Below are 17,472 nucleotides of genomic sequence, written 5' to 3' on the forward strand. Positions count from 1 at the left end.
TAATAACCCGATCTCAAATCTATCTTTGAAAACACTAAGGCTCCCTTCAATTGATCAAACAAATCATCAATACACAGTAGCGGATATTTATTCTTTATTGTCACTTTATTCAACTGACGATAGTCAATGCACAACCTCATGGTTCCATCCTTCTTTTTCACAAACAATACTGGTGCACCCCATGGTGAAAAACTCGGTCGAGCGAAACCCCTATCTGTTAAACCTTGCAACTGTGCTTTCAATTCCTTTAGTTCGGTTGGTGCCATATGGTACGGCGCTATCGAAATTGGTGTAGTCCCAGGTACAAGTTCGATGCCAAATTCTACTTCTCGAACGGGTGGTAATCCGGTAACTCCTCGGGAAAAACATCCGGATACTCACGAACCACCGTACCGTTTCAAGTTTCCTTCCGACTCTTTGTGATCAAATACGACGCAAGATATGCTTCACTCCCTTTCTCATATATCTCGGCGATCATCGAGGATATTATTTACGCACTCCGTTCAAGTCGAGAGACTCAACTCGAACTATCTCATTATTTGCACACCTCAAATCAATGGTCTTTCTTTTGCAATTCACCACTGCATCATGCGCGGTCAACCAATCCATACCAAGGATAACATCGAACTCATCAAACGTTAAAAGCATCAAATCGGCCAGAAAGCAGGAATCTCGGATTATTAGGGGGCATTTATTACACACTCTGTCAACGAGTACATATCGACCTAAGGGATTCGACACTCGAATTACAAACTCAGTAGACTCAACAGGTAGAGTCTTACTGGATGCTAAAGTCTCACTACATAAGAATGAGTAGAACCAGGGTCAATCAATGCAATCATATCAGTATTAAAGAGAGTGAAAGTACCAGTGATAACATCAGGGGAGGATGCCTCCTCTCGTGCGCGGATGGCATAAGCTCTAGCAGGAGCACGAGTCTCAGATCGAATAGCCGTATCAGAAGTCCCTCTCTGACTACCACCTCTACCTCCTGAAATTCTCGGTGGTCTACCTCTAGTCATTGTTCCACTAGGTCTTGCACCTTGCATCTTATTTTTCTCATCGAGTTCCGTGCAATCTCTAATGAAATGATCCTTCGAACCGCATCTGTAACAGGCCCTGTTAGTAGACTTACCCCAACATTCACCTACGTGTCGTCTTCACATTATGGACATTCAGGTCTTTCTTGGCGATTGTTACCCACACTAGCAACCGAAGTAGCTCGAGAGTCCGTTGAGGGTCACTCTCTATGTAAATCCTCGCGATCGTCTTGATTTATTAGTATCTTCCCTGAACTTCTTTACAGCCGAGAATGAAGTTTTACCCGCCAATCTTTTACGAAAGTCTCTGGCTTCAACTTCAGCCTTCCTTTCCTCCTTTCCAAGTTCTTCTGCCTTGCAAGCTCGTTCAACTAGTTTTACAATTTCCTTTATCTCTAAAATCCCCATTAGTAGCTTTAAATCTTCATTCAATCCTTCTTCAAATCTTTTACACATAGCAATTTCATCAGCTACACACTCCCGAGCATATCGACATGAGTCTTACAAACTCACATTCGTATTCAGATACTGTCATACGGCCTTGCTTAAGTTCCAAAAATTCTTTACGCTTTTGATCGACGAACCGCTAACTAATATACTTTTTTCGAAATTCCGTCTGGAAGAAATCCCAAGTAATTCGTTCCTTCGGGACTATAGCAATCAAGGTTCTCCACCAATAGTAGGCTGAGTCTCGTAACAAAGATATGGCACACTTTAAACACTCATCAGGTGTGCAAGACAGCTCATCAAAAACCCGGATGGTGTTATCAAGCCAAAACTCGGCCCTTTCAAAGATCATCGATAGTTATGGCTCGAATTCCTCTACCGCTTCCTAATCAAATCCACAGGAGGTTTACTCGGCCTTACAGGATCAGCATATGATGGTATTATAGGCACCTGAGATGAATTATTTAAATTCGAAAATGGTTGAGCAGCCGTGTAACACCCCGTACCCGAGTCCGTTACCGGAGTCGGACACAAGGTGCACACAGACTTAACTTAATTAATTTCACAGTCCATTTAAAAATTTCCAGACAAGCTGGTTACTGCATCACTGTCGCCTTAAAAATCATATCTTGAGTTTCAAAACTCAAAAATAAGTTTCGTAATTTTTCCCTGAAACTAGGCTCGTATGTCCATCTACAGATTTTTTTCTAGAATTTTTGGTCTAGCCAATTAGTACAGTTTATTAGTTAAAGTCTCCCCTGCTCCAGGGTTCGGCTACACTGACCTTCATGCATTACGACTTGTATATCTCCCTGTACAGGGCTTCAATACTGATTCCGTTTGTTTTTATAGAAACTAGACTCAAAGAGGAATCTATACATATATGGAATGACTCCTAATTATCTCTGGTTAATTTATAATGAATTTCCAAAGTCGGAACAGGGAATCCAGAAACCGTTCTGGCCCTGTTTCACGAAAACCTAAATGTCTCTTAACATATAACTCATATGACCGTTTCGTTTCTTCCATGTGAAATTAGATTCATAAAGGTTCATTTACACAATTTATTCACTATTTAATTCCATTCCTACTATTTTTAGTGATTTTTCACATCCACATCACTGCTGCTGCCAGCATCTATTTTTGGGGTAGACTTTCTCTAACACATAGTTTCTATGATTCAACTAACCCTTTTGCATATATAGTCCAAAATATAATCATGATGAACCATTCTAATGGCTGATCATTGCCAAACATTTCCATGCCTCTTAATGAGCATATACATACCGAATGATTATAACATTATGCTCAAAACATTTATAAGCCATTTTCGCATGGCTATTCAAAATTATACAAATCCAAAGGGTCCATGACCCACAACAAAAAGGGGTAGTCCTATACATTAACCAAAATATCCTCTCACTACTAGTCTATTCTATACATGCCATAAGATATTCCAAAACATAGCAGTACCAAACAGTGGATAGTGATAGTGTGACTAGTTGCTGACGATCCCCGAGCCTGTAGCTTCCAAATGAGATCTATAAAGCAGAGAAAACAAAGTAAGCGGAGTAAGCATTTCAATGCTTAGTAAGTTTTAAGCAGTGTCAACAGATAACAATCAAATTATAACATAGTTGTTCGTATTTTTATTTCACTCTTCCTTCGGGCATACCATCCCTTTTACCGAATATGCACATCTCATCATATACAATAGGCAGATAAACTTTCACATAAAAGTGAGCTCATGTGACATAGATATATTGTATGATTTCACATAACCTCTCACACTGATCTGATGTCACATACTCATAGGAATAGTCTCATGGATTGCTCTCGTATGCATCACATAACTACCTTATGATTTAGTTCAAATCAAGCTCGCATATAAACTTGGAGTACATACCTGTTTAACCTTTTGCATTGAATATATTTATAAGCAATTCTTATTACGAAGTCTTATAGCTTTAACCTCTACTCGGATTATCGGTGAGACCTTTAGCTCAGACGAAATCTCCACACGAAGTTATTGGGTCTCACCCAGACAAAATCTCCACACGTAGTCATCGGGTCTTACCCGGACATAATCTCCACACGTAGTCATCGGGTCTTACCCGGAATATATTTCCAAATTTCATGTACATTTAATCACATGTTACAACATTCACATTAGCCATTCGGCTTTACCACATCTTCATATCTCATACATATTTCACATTCGCTATTCGGCTTTACCACATATACATATCACACATATATTTCACATTAGCCATTCGGCTTTACCACATATACATATCACACATATATTTCATATTAGCCATTCGGCTTTACCACATATACATATCACACATATATTTCACATTAGCCATTCGGCTTTACCACATATACATATTACACATATATTTCATATTAGCCATTCGGCTTTACCACATATACATATTACACATATTTTTCATATTAGCCATTCGGCTTTACCACATATACATATTACACATATTTTTCATATTAGCCATTCGGCTTTACCACGTATACATATCTCATACATATTTCACATTGGCCCTTCGGCTTTACCACATATACATATCACACATATATTTATTTATCTTGTACATCAATTTCAGCCATAGCTTATAAGCAACTCAATTAGTTTGATCAATGTTTGCAACAAATTTAAATATTCACCACAAGCTGTTTTCCTGAGCAATAGTCACTAAATTATTTATAGCTGTAGCTACAAAACTCAAAATCAATTGCCGTTAATTTTACCTGAATATAGACTCATATATCTTACACCCATAAAATTTTCAGAATTTTAGGTTTGGCCAATCAATACCAGATTTTTCTTAAAGTTTCCCCTGTTTCACTGTTTGACTAATCTGACCACTCTTCACTACAAATCAAATTTTTCATTGTACAGAATTCATAATGTCTTCTATTTGATTCCATTTGAAACTAGACTCATTAAGGAGTCTAATCATATAAATCTTATCTTATAACCATTTTTGTACAACTTATAATGATTTTCCAAAAACAGAACAGGGGATTTCGGAGTCATTCCGACACTGTCCCACACAACTTTAAATATCTCTTTATAGGAAATTTCTTTGCTTCCACGGTCTCTTTTATAAGAAACTAGACCAACTAACCTTTGATTACGTATTTTATTCAGCCTATAATTCCACACCAACAATTTATAGTGATTTTCTAAAATCACATTACTGCTGCTGTCCAAGCAAATTATTACAATTTACTCTTAAATTTCCAAGTCCAAACACTTATGAACTTACCATTTGGGTTTAAGACATATCATGACCACATCATACCTTATTAAATCAACTCATTATGTCCTATTATGATTGAATTTACTCAACGATTAATCGCTTAAAACTTACCTCGGATGTGGTCGAACGATTTCGGCGGCTATTCGGTCACTTTTTCCCTTCCCTTATCCAACTTTGGTCCTCTAAGCTCTTGAGCTAATTCAAACAAATTCAACTTATTAAAGTCTCATTATGCTAGCTTATGGCCGAATATGACAAGGAATTTGATAGGTCATATGGCCACCTTTAGCTCAAATACAAAATGGTCATACGCATTTTTAATCACGTTGAGCAATTTAACACAATTAATCTAACATTTCCTCATGTACACCTTTATGACCCGATACACCTATCATTAACCTAATATCACTTAACTAAGCACTTTAACAAGTTTTCTTTATCTATACACACATTCGGCAATGACAAGGACAACTTAACAAACTTTAAATTCAACTTATAACGATTCATACTCAATATTCAAAGCATTTAACATCACTTCATCATATTCTTACATCATGGTCGGATGCTCCTTTTAAACCATTTACCCTCACAAAGCATAAATTTCATCCTCAAGCTTACAAGCTTATAATCCCATGAATTTTAACCTCATAATATTCATCCAACTCTCACTCATTAGCTTCTAACATAAATCTCAAAATCTATAGTTTTTTTTCTACCCATGGCCGAAACCTCCATCAACACCAAATAAATAAGAAAACATACTCCATGGATCTAAGGTAGAACTGAGAAAGGAACTCATAAATATCAAGGTGTAAGCAACTACTATTGTTCATCTAGATTTAGCATGAAACATAACCATCACCCTTATTAATCTCCATAGCCAAAAACCTTACTCAATCCAAAATCAAAATTTCAACATGGGTTACCAAAAATAACTTGATATCTCACTCAATATCCACTAAAATTTCAAGAACTAGCATAAACTTTCTTACCTTAATTTTTTTGCCTAAGATGACAAATTGCTTCATCTCCTTCTTCCTCTTTTCTATTCGGCCAAGGAGAACCGATTTCCTCTTGTTTTTTCATCCCACTTTCATTCTTCTTTTTCTTTTATTATACTTAGTATTTCTTTTATTTTATTTCCTTTATTTTGCATAAAATAATGGCCATTTCATGGAGATTTACCACATATTCTAATATATGCTCCATCATGGCCTTCCACCATGTATAAAAAGGAGTATTTGACATGCAAAACCATTGTTTTCACTACATGCTTTAATAGGTCCTTATAGATTAACCTGTCACCTTTCAAAAGTGTCACACATAAGTCCTATTAACTAAATTCACATGCAATCGACTAAATCGACGCCTAAAACTTTCTCACATTCTTATTCACATACTTTAGACAATAAATATCATATTCAAATACTTCGGTGACTCGGTTTAGCGGTCCCGAAACCGCTTTCCGACTAGGGTCACTTTAGGGCTGTCACAACTCTCCCCCACTTAAGAAATTTTCGTCCCCGAAAATTTCTACCGATGCATAGTTTAGGATAACGTCCTCTTATTGAATTATATTCATATAAACATTAGCTCATCGATAGCAATTGTAATTCATTATTGATTTCACATCGATCTATAAAATCATTTTCTTATCTTAAAACAAATACATAAACATTTCTACAAGTATGCACATATGTCTCATTTCCTTGATTTCATAAGCAATAATCACTTAATTTAATTCACAATTGCATTTCAAACACATATCAAGCACATATTAACATGTATAATTCACATCATCAACCCACATATTTGTAACCCACATTTTTATCTATGTATAAGCTGTAACCTGACCGAAAGTACACATATACTCAAACATCCCATAGACTAAATCCTTAACACATTTATAACATGAATTCATTTCTTAACAACATATCCACCATCTTTTTACGTATTCACTTACTTAGTATACATAACATAATATAATATGAACTCACAAATTTTTACTTTCATTTGATTTTCACATACCTTCCGTACATACCCGTATCGCTTATTCTGATCTTACTTTATTTATCATCTTAAATATACCCGTTGAATCATTCGAAATCACTACGGATACTCATTAAGCACATATAGCTCTTACAATGCCATATCCTAGATATGGTCTTACATATTCTCACATATCGAGCCGATGCCATGTCCTAGACATGGTCTTACACACTATCTCAAATCAATGCCTTCGTCCCAGACGAGGTCTTACATGAATTCCACTTCGCACACTTAGTGCCCACTGACTGATCTCGCACTCATAGTGCTCGGTTAAAGGAATTCGCACACACACAGTGCCTCTAATCATTCACACACATAGTGCTCTTATTCATTCGTTATTACACATTGAAACAACTTAACCAAGTCTATAAACATCATGTATGTACACTTTTAAACATATCATCTCATTCAAGTTTGAATTTGTATAGTAATGAACACTTAAACTTTGCTCAAATTACCGGCACGAAGCCTACTAGGCACGAAGGCCCGAATACACGTCACCAGCATGATTGCTCTTTGGGACCTAGCCCGGATACATCACTAGCACGAATGCTCTTTGGAACTTAGCCCGGATACATCACTAGCACGAATGCTCTTCGGAACTTAGCCCAGATATATCACTAGCACGAATGCTCTTCGGAACTTAGCCCGGATACATCACTAGCACGAATGCTCTTCGGAACATAGCCCGGATACATCACTAGCACGAATGCTCTTCGAAACTTAGCCTGGAGTTTTCTTCCACCCATAAATTTTTTCATTGTACAGAATTCATAATGTGTTCTATTTGATTCCATTTGAAACTAGACTCATTAAGGAGTCTAATCATATAAATCTTATCTTATAACCATTTTTGTACAACTTATAATGATTTTCCAAAAAGCGAGCAGGGATTTGAGTCATTCCGACATCGTCCCACACAACTTTAAATATCTCTTTATAGGAAATTTCTTTGCTTCCACGGTCTCTTTTATAAGAAACTAGACCAACTAACCTTTGATTACATATTTTATTCAGCCTATAATTCCACACCAACAATTTATAGTGATTTTCTAAAATCACATTCTTCACTTTTGTCCAAGCAAATTATTACAATTTACTCTTAAATTTCCAAGTCCAAACACTTATGAACTTACCATTTGGGTTTAAGACATATCATGACCACATCATATCTTATTAAATCAACTCATTATGTCCTATTATGATTGAATTTACTCAACGATTAATCGCTTAAAACTTACCTCGGATGTGGTCGAACGATTTCGGTGGCTATTCGGTCACTTTTTCCCTTCCCTTATCCAACTTTGGTCCTCTAAGCTCTTGAGCTAATTCAAACAAATTCAACTTATTAAAGTCTCATTATGCTAGCTTATGGCGAATATGACAAGGAATTTGATAGGTCATATGGCCACCTTTAGCTCAAATACAAAATGGTCATACGCATTTTTAATCACGTTGAGCAATTTAACACAATTAATCTAACATTTCCTCATGTACACCTTTATGACCCGATACACCTATCATTAACCTAATATCACTTAACTAAGCACTTTAACAAGTTTTCTTTATCTATACACACATTCGGCAATGACAAGGACAACTTAACAAACTTTAAATTCAACTTATAACGATTCATACTAAATATTCAAAGCATTTAACATCACTTCATCATATTCTTACATCATGGCCGGATGCTCCTTTTAAACCATTTACCCTCACAAAGCATAAATTTCATCCTCAAGCTTACAAGCTTATAATCCCATGAATTTTAACCTCATAATACTCATCCAACTCTCACTCATTAGCTTCTAACATAAATCTCAAAATCTATAGTTTTTTTTCTACCCATGGCTGAAACCTCCATCAACACCAAATAAATAAGAAAACATACTCCATGGATCTAAGGTAGAACCGAGAAAGGAACTCATAAATATCAAGGTGTAAGCAACTACTATTGTTCATCTAGATTTAGCATGAAACATAACCATCACCCTTATTAATCTCTATAGCCGAAAACCTTACTCAATCCAAAATCAAAATTTCAACATGGGTTACCAAAAATAACTTGATATCTCACTCAATATCCACTAAAATTTCAAGAACTAGCATAAACTTTCTTACCTTAATTTTTTTGCCTAAGATGACAAATTGCTTCATCTCCTTCTTCCTCTTTTCTATTTGGCCAAGGAGAACCGATTTCCTCTTGTTTTTTCATCCCACTTTCATTCTTCTTTTTCTTTTATTATACTTAGTATTTCTTTTATTTTATTTCCTTTCTTTTGCATAAAGTAATGGCCATTTCATGGAGATTTACCACATATTCTAATATATGCTCCATCATGGCCGGCCACCATGTATAAAAAGGAGTATTTGACATACAAAACCATTGTTTTCACTACATGCTTTAATAGGTCCTTATAGATTAACCTGTCACCTTTCAAAAGTGTCACACATAAGTCCTATTACCTAAATTCACATGCAATCGACTAAATCGACGCCTAAAACTTTCTCACATTCTTATTCACATACTTTAGACAATAAATATCATATTCAAATACTTCAGTGACTCGGTTTAGCGGTCCCGAAACCGCTTTCCGACTAGGGTCACTTTAGGGCTGACACAAGCCGGGTTAGTTTGGACATATTGTGCGACCCACTCATTCATCATGGTAAAGAAGGCTTGTTTTGCCCCATCATCTTGATTATTCGCGGATGATTGAGCTTCAACAGGCGGTGTCCCTTGCGCAGGAGCAGCCGCTACATTTTCAACGTCATCCGCTAAGGTTCTCTCTAGATTGGGTTCCATTTACTAATCAAAACAATAATTTCAACCGTCAGAAGTCATCACACTATCAAATACTAACATTAGGGCATGTATAGCTAGACTCATACGCGCTATGGTAGTCCTAGAACCGACTAAACCATAGCTCTAATACCACTAAAATGTAACACCCCGGACCAGAGACCGTTGCCGGAGTCGAACACAAGGTGTAAACGGGTTTAATTTATTACTTAAACAGCTCATGAAATTCATTTTAAAATTTTCTAGACAAGCTAGCTAACTGCATCACAGTTGCTTTAAAAATCATATCTCGAGTTCTGAAACTCGAAATCCAATTCCGTAAATTTTTCCTAAAACTAGACTCAATAAGGAATCTGTACATATAAAGCATGACTTCTAATTATATTTGTAAAATTTATGGTGAATTTCCAAAGTCAGAACAGGGGATCTAGAAATCTTTCTGGCCCTGTTTCACAAAATTTTAAATATCTCATACAATATAGCTGATACATCTGTTTTACTTCTTCCATATGAAAATAGACTCATCAAGATTCGATTCCATAATTTATTCATTATTTAATTCTATTTCTACTATTTTTTAGTGATTTTTAAAATTCACACCACTACTGCTGTCTAAATCTATTTTATGGTTTCCATGGATTAGCTAGTAATTTGACATACATAACACCAAATATGATCAGCCATGCATACGGCATAATAATCAAATATACTTAGACTACTACTCCATCAAAACAGAATTATCAAGGCCAAATCTACTGAACCTTATAACTAAGCACCCATAAGGCTAAATTTAAACCTAGCATTTAAGCCATATTCGCATGGCTAAAAGTTTACATATTAGGGTTCAAACAAAACATAATAGCCTATACATGCCGAAATGTTCTCTTAGGCCAACTAAGAAGAGGGTACCAAAAAGTTGCAAGCCGGTGTGATGACTTCGACGATGGTCCCAAGTACGCAAAATGGTCAGAGATATCTAAATAAGAAACAAACAAACACACCAAATGAGTATTCAACTGAGTATTCCATAAGCAAAATAATACAGGTTATTTATAAGAAATTGAAATAAAAGCCTTGCAAGTTCAGCTAATTCAATCACACCAAACTAGGCTACAACTACCTAGTTTATTTATCCAACCTCGAACCCAAGTTTTTGATATCGAATCAATTATTAAACAACCAACCATTTTAAAACTATTCTCAAGGTAAGAAATAATTATGAACTAGATGTATATACACACATACTTTTCAGTTAATCATTTTAGCACCTTAATTCTTTACTTATGCTCTTCCTATCATCAACCGCTTTTGCACACTTAGTGCCGTACTATCCCGCACACATAGTGCCTTGAAAGTTTATCTCATATGTTGACATTCAAATCAGCACACATAGTGCTATTCAACTCCGCACACATAGTCCCATACTACACGCACACATAGTGCCAATGTACACTTTCTATGATAAAACAATTTAATTAATTCATTTGGCATATACAGCCACAACAATAAACATATATAATTTCTCCAAGGAAATACTTAATAAAGAGATTCTTTCATGACATGTTAAAGTCATTTACGTATAATTTAAATTAACCCTATGATTGCTTATGAACTTACCTTGTGTTGGGTAAAATAGTTCCAAGTCGGCTACTCGATGACCTTCGATTTTCCCTTGTTGGACTCCTCTCCTTTAGGATCTTGAGCTTAAACAAATAAATTAACTCATTTAACCGCTTTGCTACATATATTTGTATCCACATTTTAATGATTTTATAACATACGGAACAACATGGTAAAATTTTTATCTTTCTACCTTATGCTCTTAAGCTATTAACTTATAGCCAATTAATATCACCTTACTATCAATAGTCTAATTAATATTTCAATTTCTCCAATGCTGAATGCAACATCACTTCCCATCATATCATCTTCTCAATATATTTACATCCAGTCATATATATGAAATCATGAATCAAATTCAACATATTAGACAATATTCTCCTTTAGCCGATTATCTAAGTCAAGATAAAATCATCAATATGCTTAACTATAGCCGAATGTGCAACATCAATCTATCACTATCACCTATATACTTAATTAAAGGCCGAATATATGCAACATCAATCTATGTATTCATTCATGTGGTCGAATATACATATTCCAATATAATATCATTTCCATTTCATTTAACACTTAACATTTACCACATATCAATTAACCAATTTTTTTTTATAATTACAAAACTCTTCATCTATTCATGCTCTCATATTCGGTCATCCATACCTATACTAACCATATAACTAAATAATTCTAAGTTTAAACACAAATACAACATTTTAGCACCATGGCCGAACACTTCATGAAGTTGCTAAGACCCATCATTTTCTAATTCTCACACACACTCACATCCAATCCTTTTATTAAACACTCAAACTCAATCATCTTCATGCCTCATCACAACAACATCAAAACACCAACCAAGAAAGACAACATCCATGGCCGAATATCATCTCCATCAAATAGCAAAAATTTAAACCATGGGCTAGGTAGAATTCAAACTAACAACTAAAAATATGCATGAATTTCAAGGAATAACATCAAACATACCTCAACCTAGTTACAAGCATGGCCGAACTTCTTCAAACCTTTCTTTCTTTCTTTTACTTGGTTTTTCGACTAAAGGATAGCAAAGATGAACACCCCTTTCTTTTTCTTTTTTTCTCTTGTTCATTTTAATATTTTTATTAATCCTTATGTTATGAATATTTTATTTTCTTACCAATTAAATATACTAATCTAATTTAAATTAGTGGAATGCATCACTACTTGACCGGCCATTAAGTCAAAAATGGGCATTTTGACATGCAAACCCATGCTTCCTCTCTCTATTATTATTTACTCCTTATAATTCATCTATCATCTTTTCTAACTTCATCAACTAGGTCCTTTCGAATTAATTCACATTCCTAAAGCTAATATTAAGCATTTAATTTTTCATATATTCACTATCACACATAAATTTATGTAATTAAAACACAAAAAAATAAATTTTTGACTCAGTAATGTGGTCCCGAAACCACTTTCCGACTAGGGTCAATTTAGGGCTGTCACACAGACGATCCATCTCAAAAGCCGGAGCTACTCTAAGACTGAAGATCTCTCTCAGAATTTCTTTAGTGGTTTTAGAGTTTTCTTTATGTTTTGTTGTTTTCATACTTTTGAGATGTACTCTTATTTTATTATGAACTAAACCCCTTAGATACCTAAGGGGGATAAAACCTATGATGGATCTTGTTATTATTATCTGAACTGTATGATAAATACTTGATTTGTTCTTAATTATGTGTCCTTAATGCTTGAGTTAATATTTGGGGTATTAATTCATGATTCGATGTGCTTATGCAGAGGAGGAATAGAACCTGCCTAAGAGTAGATTTGGCATAATTAAGCGGAGTTGATCGAAGGCCTAAAAATAGGGTTACGAGATTTTGCCGGATTAGGGTGAAACCTAATAAGGGGATCCATAGAACGAGTTAATGCAACCCTAGAGTGTTAATTAGATAAAAGTCTCAGTCATTCAATCTAAGGATTAGATGTTATTAGCCTTGAATAGGGATAATAACTTAACTTAGGGATCTCTACGGAACAATTCAAGTGAATAAATCGTCCAAGATTTACTTCACGGTTTTGGAAGAAATTGCAGAAGGCTTTGGGCACAAAGTTGAGTTTTAGTACAGCTTTCCATCCTCAAACCGACAATCAGTCAGAGAGAGTTATTCAGGTACTTGAAGATATCCTTAGATGCTGTGTACTGGAATTTCAAGGCAGTTGGGAAAAATATTTACCATTAGTAGAGTTTGCCTACAATAATAGTTATCAGTCGAGTTTGAAGATGGCACCTTATGAAGCTTTGTATGGACGTAAATGTCGCACACCTTTGTATTGGACTGAGCTTAAGGAAAATCAGATTTACAGGGTTGATCTAGTTAAGGAAACAAAAGAGAAAGTAAAAATCATCAGAGATTGCTTGAAAGCAGCCTTAGACAGACAAAAGTCGTATGTAGATTTGAAGAGAAAAGAGATTGAGTATAAAGTTGGTAACAAAGTTTTTTTGAAAGTATCCCCGTGGAAAAAAGTTCTCAGATTGGGCAAGAAAGGCAAACTAAGTCCACGTTTTATTGGACCGTTTGAAGTGATTGAGAGAGTCGGACCTTTAGCATATCGGTTAACTTTGCCGATTGAGTTAGAGGAAATTCATAATGTATTTCATGTGTCTATGCTACGACGTTATCATTCAGATTCGTCACATGTGATTTCTCAGACAGAGGTTGAGATTCAACCAGATATGACTTACGGTGAAGAACCGGTAAAGATTCTAGCTCGAGAGGTAAAGCAATTAAGGAACAAAAGTATTGCACTTGTGAAAGTACTATGGAATAGACATGGGGTAGACGAGGCTACATGGGAACTCGAAGAGGCTATGCAAAAACAGTACCCAAATCTCTTCACAGGTAAAATTTTCGAGGACGAAAATCCTTAAAGGGGGGAGAAATGTAACATCCCGAAATAGGGCCTAAACGGAACAGTGGTTGCGAAACCACAAATCTGAGGTAGAAAAATTTATTTTATTATTATTTTGAAGTTCATGATATGATTGCATGACTGTGTGAAAATTTCGTGATGAAATTCTATGCATAAAGTGCTTAAGTTGAGGTTAGGGACTAAATCGAATAATTTGTAAAACTTGCATTCTAGAAGTTTTTAGTATGAAATTGCTTTGGAATATTAATTAGGAGTGTTTAAATAACAATTTGACCAATTTTAAGTTCATGGACAAAAAATAGGACATGGAAGGAATTTTTTTAAAGTTTAGTAAGGAGAGGCAATTTGGTCATTTGGATATTAAATGAATTAAAAAGGGAAAAATAACACAAAATTTGTTATCATCTTCTTTAGTTGCTGCCGATTTTTTGCTCTCTCCATAGCTACGGTTTCTTCAATTTTCAAGCTCCATAGTAAGTGATTCCAAGCCCCGTTTTTCATGTTCTTTACATTTTCGGAGTCCCGGTAGTTCGATAAAGCTTATGCTAGCAATAATTTAAGTTAGGGTTCATTTTTGGAAAAATGCCCATAGGTGAAAAGTGTTTATTTTGATGTTTTATAATAGGATATGAGGTCTTAGATTATGTTAGACAACTTGTGCTACTCGGTTTTAGGTAAAAACTAGTAAAAGGGCTTAATCGGTAAAAAATACTTAATAGTCATAAGTGCATGTTAGAGTGTGAATTTGATGCTACCATAGAAGGGAAAAATGATCAGCATGTCATAAAAAATAAGAATAAGGGATAAAGTTTAATTCTCGAGCCTAGGGGCAAAAGTGTAAATATGCAAAAGTTTAGGGGAAAAAATGAAAGTTTGAGTAAAGGACTGTTTTGATAAATGTGAATATTAAATAAATTAAATTTGCTATTATAGATCAAGAAGAACGAAATTCGGGAGTAGATCGGGGAAAGGAAAAAGTAAAGGACTAAATTGTAAAGTTTAGTCACATTTTGTATCGAGGTAAGTTTACTGATGAAATAAATGCAATATTCTTTTATTTTACATTATTATTGTCAATTTCAGCATTTATATACTTATTTTTTGAGAATATTTAAAGTCGAATTAAAGGTGAAGTGATGAGAGAAAAGCATTAGGAAGCCCGTTTGAACCTTAAGAATGTTAGGATATTGGGGTTGTGAGACGGAGACGGAGACGAAATGAGCCATGTAAGTCCATATCAGATATATGGCTTTGGAGATAAGAATGAGCCATATAAGCCCATATTAGATATATATATGCCATTGGAGCAGGAATAATTCATGTAAGTCCATGTCGAAGACATGGCATTGGCAGGATATTGATAGACAGGAACGACCCTAGTATCCTTAGTATTCCGAGTGGTTCAATGGGTCATTGTACATGTTAAATTACAGTGAATTATCAGAAAAAAGGGAAGGTAGATTATATTTATGAATAGTGAAAGGTCAGGTAAGAAAGAAGGTAAGTGAGTAAAGAAGAAGGTAGAAAATGAGAATGTAAAGAAAGTTTATGAGGCTAGGTGACATTATGTATATTTATTCATTATGTTGAATGTTGTAATTTATTTTCTTGTAAGCTTACTAAGCCTAGTGCTTACTCTTTTTATTTTCTTTTTCTTATAGTTTTTATCAAGCCACTCGGGGATCGAAGGAAATGTCGGAAACCAATCACACTATCGAAGAAATCACATTGGTATAGTTAGACGTTTTGTTTTGTGTATGACATGTATAGGAACTTGGTTTCTTTTGATATGATATGATCAATGAATGATGTGTAAATACTTTCTAGTGATTAACTAATAGAATGGCTGATGATATACATGTTTAATAGTATGTATGATTAAGTAGTAACTATCACATGAAAACTAAGAAAAATGTGAAAGTAACTTAAAAACAGATTCAAGTATCCGAAATAATGTGATTTTGAAAAATCACAAGAAATTGTAGAGACATGGGTTGATGGTAAATAATATATGAAATTAAATCTCATTTTGTCTATTTTCATATGGAATAAGCAAAACAGGTAAAGGTTTTGTATTTTATAAGATATCTGAGTTTTGGTGAAATAGGGCCAGAGCGATTTTTGGATCCCCTGTTCCAACTTTAGAAATTCACCATAAATTTTAAAAAAACAATTAGGTGGTGTAATTTATATGGTTAGAATCCTTATTGAATCTAGTTTTAATATAAACAAACGGTATAGTAATATGATTTTTGTACAGAGATAAAAGTGGTTCGTAGTAAGTAGAGGCAGTGTAGTTGAATTCTAAAATAGGGGTAACTTTAACTAATAAACTGTACTAATTGGCTTAGTCAAAAATTCTAGAAACAAATTAGTAGATATATACATGAGTCTAGTTTCAGGAAAAATTGACGGATCTTAATTTTGAGTTTTGAAACTCGATAAATGAATTTTTAAGAAACCATGACGCAGAAAAATAGTTTATTCGAAAAATTAAAATAAGTGGTTTAGAGTTGTTTAAAAGGTAAGATAAGTTTAGTAACACCTCAAGCTTGACTCCGGTGATGGTTTTAGGCGTGGGGGCTTTACATTTATTGGTATCAGAGTAGGTTTAGTCTGTTCTCAGAACAGTTAGTGTGAGTAAAAGTCTAGCTATGCATGTCATACCTGTATTTTGATAGTGTGACGACTCTTGACAATTTTTAGATATTTTGTTTTATAGTAATGGATCCCGAGAGAGCTGGTGATGATGATGTAGAAAGTAATGCGCCTGCTTCCACGGAAGGGGTAGCGCCATTTGAGAATAGGCCAGTAACAGTTAATCAGGGAGGAGTGACTCGAGAAGCTCTCTTCCAAGCTTTGAATGATTTGTTTGCCGAGTTTGTTCGTAAGAATCCGACAGTTAGACCTCCACCCCCTCATGATTCTCAGGCTACCCATGTAGCTCAAGCTCCCCCAGTCACAGGTACAGTGATAAGAGAAAAGCCACCAGTTGATAGAATCAGGAAACAAGGGGCAAAAGAGTTCCGAGCAACAAAAGATGATGATGCAGAAAGAGCAGAATTTTGGTTAGAAAATACTATCAGAGTCTTTGACGAATTATCTTGTACACCCGAGGAATGTATGAAATGTGTAGTATCACTTCTTAGAGACTCAGCCTACTACTGATGGAAGACACTGGTATCAGTTGTACTAAAGGAGAGGGTCACTTGGGATTTCTTTCAGGAGGAATTTCGTAAAAAAGTACATCAGTCAGAGGTTTATTGATCAAAAGAGAAAGGAATTCCTAGAATTGAAACAAGGTAATATG

The sequence above is a fragment of the Gossypium arboreum genome, chromosome 12 (assembly GCF_025698485.1).
Source record: "Gossypium arboreum isolate Shixiya-1 chromosome 12, ASM2569848v2, whole genome shotgun sequence".
Classification (NCBI taxonomy): domain Eukaryota; kingdom Viridiplantae; phylum Streptophyta; class Magnoliopsida; order Malvales; family Malvaceae; genus Gossypium; species Gossypium arboreum.